The 6,422-nt window shown below is 38.6% G+C and overlaps 1 pseudogene; it reads left to right on the forward strand.

Annotated features, from left to right (window-relative positions):
* Nucleotides 1–3,075: 3,075 nt before the first annotated feature.
* Nucleotides 3,076–5,154, forward strand: LOC100344167 (cell cycle checkpoint protein RAD17 pseudogene; annotated as a pseudogene).
* The last annotated feature ends 1,268 nt before the right edge of the window (nucleotides 5,155–6,422 follow it).

Raw genomic sequence — 6,422 nt, forward strand, 5'->3', positions numbered from 1 at the left:
AAGACTTGAACCAGGATACCAGCATGGTTAAGTGTTGACATAAACAACTACACCACAACATTGGCCCCATAAATAAAACTCTTATACATATCCTTGCATATAAATATTTAGCTACATCTCATGCACATCTTTTAAACTGAGGCAATCAAATAAAATTATTATTTCAAAGCATATAGTTGTTTTAGAATCCTTTTAAATATATAGCTATATTGTACTATATGAATCAAACAGAATAAGCATTGGAGAACTATGTTTCTTACACAGAAGAGAATACATTTGTGGTTGTGGGAGTGGAGTAAGTGGAGAGCAAAGGCCTTTTTCTATTATTCCATATTATGGGAGAAACAGGTGGTATAAATTCAAACTCAGACTTGACTCTCTAATAACTGATGTGCCATGATATTTTTCCTAGTGTCATGACAAATTTCTTTCCTGTATCCCCTTTTTTAAAGATTTATTTATTTACTTGAAAGTCAGAGTTACACAGAGAGAAGGAGAGGCAGAGAGAGAGAGAGGTGTCTTCCATCTCCTGGTTCACTCCCCAATTGGACACAACAGCTGGAGCTGCACCAATCCAAAGCCAGTAGTCAGGAGCTTCTTCCAGGTCTCCCACATGGGTGCAGGGGCCCAAGGACTTAGGTCATCTTTTACTGCTTTCCCAGACATTAGCAGAGAGCTGGTTTGGAAGTGGAGCAGCTGGATCTTGAACCAGTGCCCACATGGGATGCCAGTACTGCAGGTGGCAGCTTTACTGGCTAGGGCATAGTGCCAACCCCCTGGATTCCTTTTTGTCTAACGTTTGGCTGCATCATATAATCTTGATTTTCCAATATTTTTTCCATTTTCACTTCTTTGTCTCTATTAAATTATTGTGTTGCTTCTTTCCTCTCCTTTATGATCCATCTTTAACTCTGAAGTTCTTACACTACATAACCATTCCTTGATCATCTTTTGCAAATGGTCAGCTGTCCCTGGGTCTCAAGTGTTTCTGATAAGAAATCAGAGTTAAGTTGAAGTTTTATTTTCTTAAAAGAAAATGTGTCACTTTTCTCTGTCTTCTTTTTTCAAGATTTTTGCTTCATATTTGACTCTTAGAAGTTTGAATGGTATTCTTAGAGACATTCCTTGGTACTTATTCTGATCAGGTTTATAAATCTTTATAAATTAATGTGTTTTCTAACTGATAGAATTAAAAAGGAGAGAACGATCCAACATGGAAAGCGGGATACACAGCAGGCTCATACAATGGCAGATGTCCTAAACAGCACTCTGGCCTCAGAATCAGCCTTTAAGGCATTCATTGGCTAAAAAGCCAATGAGAGTATTTCAGGTATGGAAAGCCAAGACACTCTGGCAAAAAAAAAAAAAAAAAAAGGCAAAACAAAACAAAAACCTAAATGAAAGATCTCTGCGAGTGAGATCCCAGCAGAAAGAACGGGCCATCAAAGAAGAGGTACCTCTTTCTCTGAAGGGAGGAGAGAACTTCCACTTTGACTATGACCTTGTCTAAATAAGATCAGAGTTGGCGAACTCAAGAGGCTTCCATAGCCTTGACAACTCAGGACAAGAGCCTCGGTTGATTACTGACGCCATAAGCAAAAGTGTCAATTTTTAAATCAACAACAGAAGTCACTGTGCAGTTACTCCCCATGTAGGATCTCTGTCCTTAATGTGTTGGTGTTGTACAATGTGAATTAATGCTATAACTAGTGCTCAAACAGTACTTTACACTTTTGTTTCTGTTTGGGTGCAAATTGTTGAAATCTTTACTTAATATATACTAAATTGATCTTCTGTTTATAAAGATAATTGAAAATGAATCTTGATGTGAATGGGATGGGAGAGGGAGAGGGGAATGGAAGGGTTGCAGGTGGGAGGGAAGTTACGGGGAGGAAAAAGCCACTATAATCCAAAGTTGTACTTTGGAAATTTATATTTATTAAATAATAGTTAAAAAAATAAATTAATGTGTTTTGCCAAATTTGCGAGATAATTGGCCCCTATGTCTTCAAATACCTGTTCTGAACTCCACGATCCCAATGACATATATTCATGTCTTTTGGTATTGTCTGACAGGATTCCTGATACACTATTAATTTTGTAGACTTTTTTTTCTCTTATACTTCTAGAGATGGGATTTCTAGTGGTGTATCTTTTGACTATCCAATTATATGTTTGGAGATTTCAATTTTACTATTAAGTACATCCATTTCTTTTAAAAATTAACTAACATGATATACATGTTTGTTGTTATGGGACACAATACAATATTTCAACACATGCCCATTGTATATACTGAACAAATCAGGCCATCAATGTTGCCATCTTCCTATCCTTACTTCAGACCAACCAGCTCCTCTCTTCCAGATCTTTATACAGTGTATGGTACATTATAGTGAAGTATAGTCACCCCACTGTGCTATACAGATACTAGAGTTCTAGTATCTAATTGTGCTTTGGTACCCATTTTCCAAGCCCTATCTACCTCCAGCACCCTTCCCAGGTTCTAGTAATCACTGTCCTATGTTCAGATGGACTTTTTAAAACTTCCACATATCAGTGAAAACATATGCTATTTGTTTTTCTGTGTTTGGATTATTTCAGTTAACAGAATGACCTCCAGTTCCATTCATTTTGCTGCAAATGTCAGGAGTTCATTTTTTATAGTTGGATAATATGAAATTGTATATAAAACACAATTTCTTTATCCATTCATCCATTCAAAGTGTCTAGGTTTATTCCATAACTTGCCTATCTTGAATAGTGCTGTAATGCATTTATCCCTTTGATAAATACAACAAAAACCAAACACTTCAATTAAAAATGGACAAAGAGAGGCTCGGTGCTGAGCCCGGGGAGGGCCGGGTGGCTGCCCTAACACCGAGCCAACCCTGTGCTCCTTGGCTCCTCTCCGCCCACGAGGGGAATGCAGCTCCCGCAAAAAAAAAAAAAAAAAAAAAAAATGAAGTTCTAATAACTTGCAATGAACTGGAATAAAGGAATAGTTTAATTTTTGGTGTTAAAAACTTCTCAGATAGAATTGCCTGATTTTTCTTTTTAAGAAAAGGTGAATCATACTTTGTTGTACTACAGATTGTATACTACGGATGGGAACTATTCAGATTTATGATGTCAAACACTTTTCTTAGACCAAAGGTATCTTCCACAAAGGTAACAGACTGGGTAGACCCATCATTCGATGATTGTTTGGAGAATTCAGGCATTTCCACTATTCCTGCCACATCATTAGGTGTGAATAACTCAACTCGTAGAAGAAAAAATGTGTCTCCCACATTAGAAAGTAGCAAATTTCCAGCTAGAAGAAAAGGAAAGCTGTCTTCCTTAGAACTGATTTATGGTCTAGAAAATTCAAAGGAATATCTATCTGAAAATGAGTCATGGGTGGACAAATACAAACCAGAAACTCAGCATGAACTTGCTGTGCATAAAAAGAAAATTGAAGAAGTTGAAACCTGGTTAAAAGCTCAAGTTTTAGAAAGGCAACCAAAACAGGGTGGATCTTTTTTATTAATAACAGGTCCTCCTGGATGTGGCAAGATGGCTACTATAAAAATACTGTCAAAGGAGCATGGTATACATGTACAAGAGTGGATTAATCCAGTTTTATCAGACTTCCAAAAAGATGATTTCAAAGAGATGTTTAATCCTGAATCAAGCTTCCCTCTGCTTCCATATCAATCTCAATTGGCAGTTTTCAAAGAGTTTCTATTGAGAGCAACAAAGTACAACAAACTACAAATGCTTGGAGAGGATTTAAGAACTAATAAGAAGATAATTCTGGTAGATTTACCTAACCAGTTTTATCAAGATTCTCTAGTTTACATGAAGTTCTAAGAAAATTTGTGCAGATTGGCCGATGTCCTCTTGTATTTGTAATCTCTGACAGTGTCAGTGGTGATGATAATCATAGGCTGCTGTTCCCCAAAGAAATTCAAGAGGAATGTTCTATCTCAAATACTAGTTTTAACCCTGTGGCACCAACAATTATGATGAAGTTTCTTAATCGAATAGTAACTATAGAAGCTAATAAGAATGGAAGAGAAATTGTTGTCCCTGATCAAAGTTCTTTACAGTTACTGTCAAGGATGTTCTGATGATATCAGAAGTGCAATAAACAGCTTCCAGTTTTCTTCTTCTAAAGGAGAGAACAATTTATGGCCAAGGAAAAAAGGAGTGTCATTAAAATCAGATGCTGTGCTCTCAAAATCAAGAGGAAGGAGAAAACCTACTAGGGTTTTTGAAAATCAAGAGGCCCAAGCTATTGGTAGCAAAGACGTTTCTCTCTTTCTCTTCAGAGCTTTGGGGAAAATTCTATATTGTAAAAGAGCACCTTCAACAGAATTAGTCTCACCGCAATTGCCGTCTCATTTATCAGAGCATGAACGGGATCCAAAACTTGTTCACCCTGAGGAAGTAGTGGAAATGTCAAACATGCCAGGAGAGTTTTTCAATTTGTATCTTCACCAAAACTTTGTAGATTTCTTCCTGGAAGTAGATGATCTTGTGAGAGCCAGTGAACTTCTCAGTTTTGCAGATATCCTCAGTGGTGACTGGAATATGCGCTCTTTACTCAGGGAATACAGTGCATCCATAGCTAGGAGAGGTGTGATACATTCCAACAGAGCCCGAGGATTTGCACATTGCCAAGGAGGGGCTTCAAGTTTTCGACCCTTGCACCAACCCCAGTGGTTTCTAATAAATAAAAAGTATCGGGAAAATTGCCTGGCAGCAAGAGTACTTTTTTTTGACTTCTACGTGTCAGCTTTATGCCTCCAAACTCAGCTGTTGCCATACCTTGCTCTGTTAACCATTCCAATGAGAAATCAAGCTCAGATTTCTTTTATCCAAGATATTGGAAGACTTCCTCTGAAGCGACACTTTGGAAGGTTGAAGATGGAAGCCCCGGCCAACAGGGAGCGTGGAATGTTGGACCCTGAGAGTGGAGACAAGGTGCAGCTCAATGAAGGGCAGTCGGCTGAGGAGATGCCAGCTGAACCGACTGAGACCGCCCAAGCCGAAACCTGGTCTCTTCCTCTGAGTCAGGGCAGCGCGACGGAGCTTCCTGCCAGCCAACCCAAGCCCTTCTCCTCCCAAGCAGACATGGAAGAGGACAGCTGGGTGATAGAAGTGTGAGAGTGACGGCCCTAGACAGCAGCCTGCGTGATGACCCCTTTAAGTGGTGCTCGGTGGTCCCTGAACAGGGTTAAGATGCTTTTCTAGTGAATTTCAAAGTTTGTTAATTCTTCACTCTGTAGAACTTCCTCACAGGGCACTGACGCTTCTGTCCTCAGCAAAGATCAAGCCTTCAAGTGATCTATAATGTTTCCTCTAGTATTTATTTAGTTTTGCGAGTGGTTTCGGGAGAGGAGGTCAGTGTGTATGAAGTGTGTTTGAACCTGATGCCAAATACCAGAAAATGTGAAGGACGATCCAGGACACGGAACTCTGGGGGGTTGTAAATATGAATAAAGGCAGTTCAGGATGCAGTTATGAATGTAAATAAAACTTGGTGCCTTATTTAAAGGTTCTATGGTCTCTGTCTTCTCAGATACCCTTTCTGTGTGTTGTACAGTGGAGTATTTTAGATACTTTTGGGAAAGTACTTGCATAATTTATATCAAAATTAAAATGTTGAATCACGAAAAAAAATGGACAAAGAAACTGAAGAGATAATTAGCAAGAAAATGACCAATGAGTATATGAGAACATTCTCAGTATCATTACTCATGAAAAAAATGCAAACTAAAACCACAATAAGGTATCATCTCACTCCAGGTAGTATGGCTATTATTAAAAAGACAAAAAATAATTGCAAGTGAAGGTATGCATAAAAGGTAATTTTTATAGTCTGTAGGTGAGAATATAAATTATTACATCAATTATAAAGAAAAGGTTTCTTAAAAAACAGACTAAATAGATACATCATATAGCCATGTTTTTACTTCTGCACATATATCCAAAGGAAATGAAATAAAAATTTAATCTATATTAGACTCTAATTTTTGTCCCTGTACTTTAGTTTTTGAAAAGTTTGAGAGGGCTGATGCCATGGCATAGCAGCTAAAGCTGCCATCCACAGTGCAGCATCCCCTATGGGTGCCAGTTTGAGACCTGGCTGCTCTACTTCAGATCCAGCTCCCCGTTGATGTACTTGGGAAAGCAACAGAAGATGGCCAAAGTGCTTGGGCCCCTGAGTTCATGTGAGAGACCTGGAATAAGCTCTTTGCTCCTGGCTTCAGCCTGGCCCAGTGCTGGCTGTTGCAGCCATTTTGGGAATGAATCAGTAAATGGAAGATCTCTCTGTCTCTGTCTATCCCTTCCTTTCTCTCTCTCTCTCTAATACTGCCTTCCAAATAAATAAAATAAATCTTTCAAAAGTCTGAGAGACAGAGAGGGGCAGA

The sequence above is a fragment of the Oryctolagus cuniculus genome, chromosome 4 (assembly GCF_964237555.1).
Source record: "Oryctolagus cuniculus chromosome 4, mOryCun1.1, whole genome shotgun sequence".
In the NCBI taxonomy this organism is placed as follows: Eukaryota; Metazoa; Chordata; class Mammalia; order Lagomorpha; family Leporidae; genus Oryctolagus; species Oryctolagus cuniculus.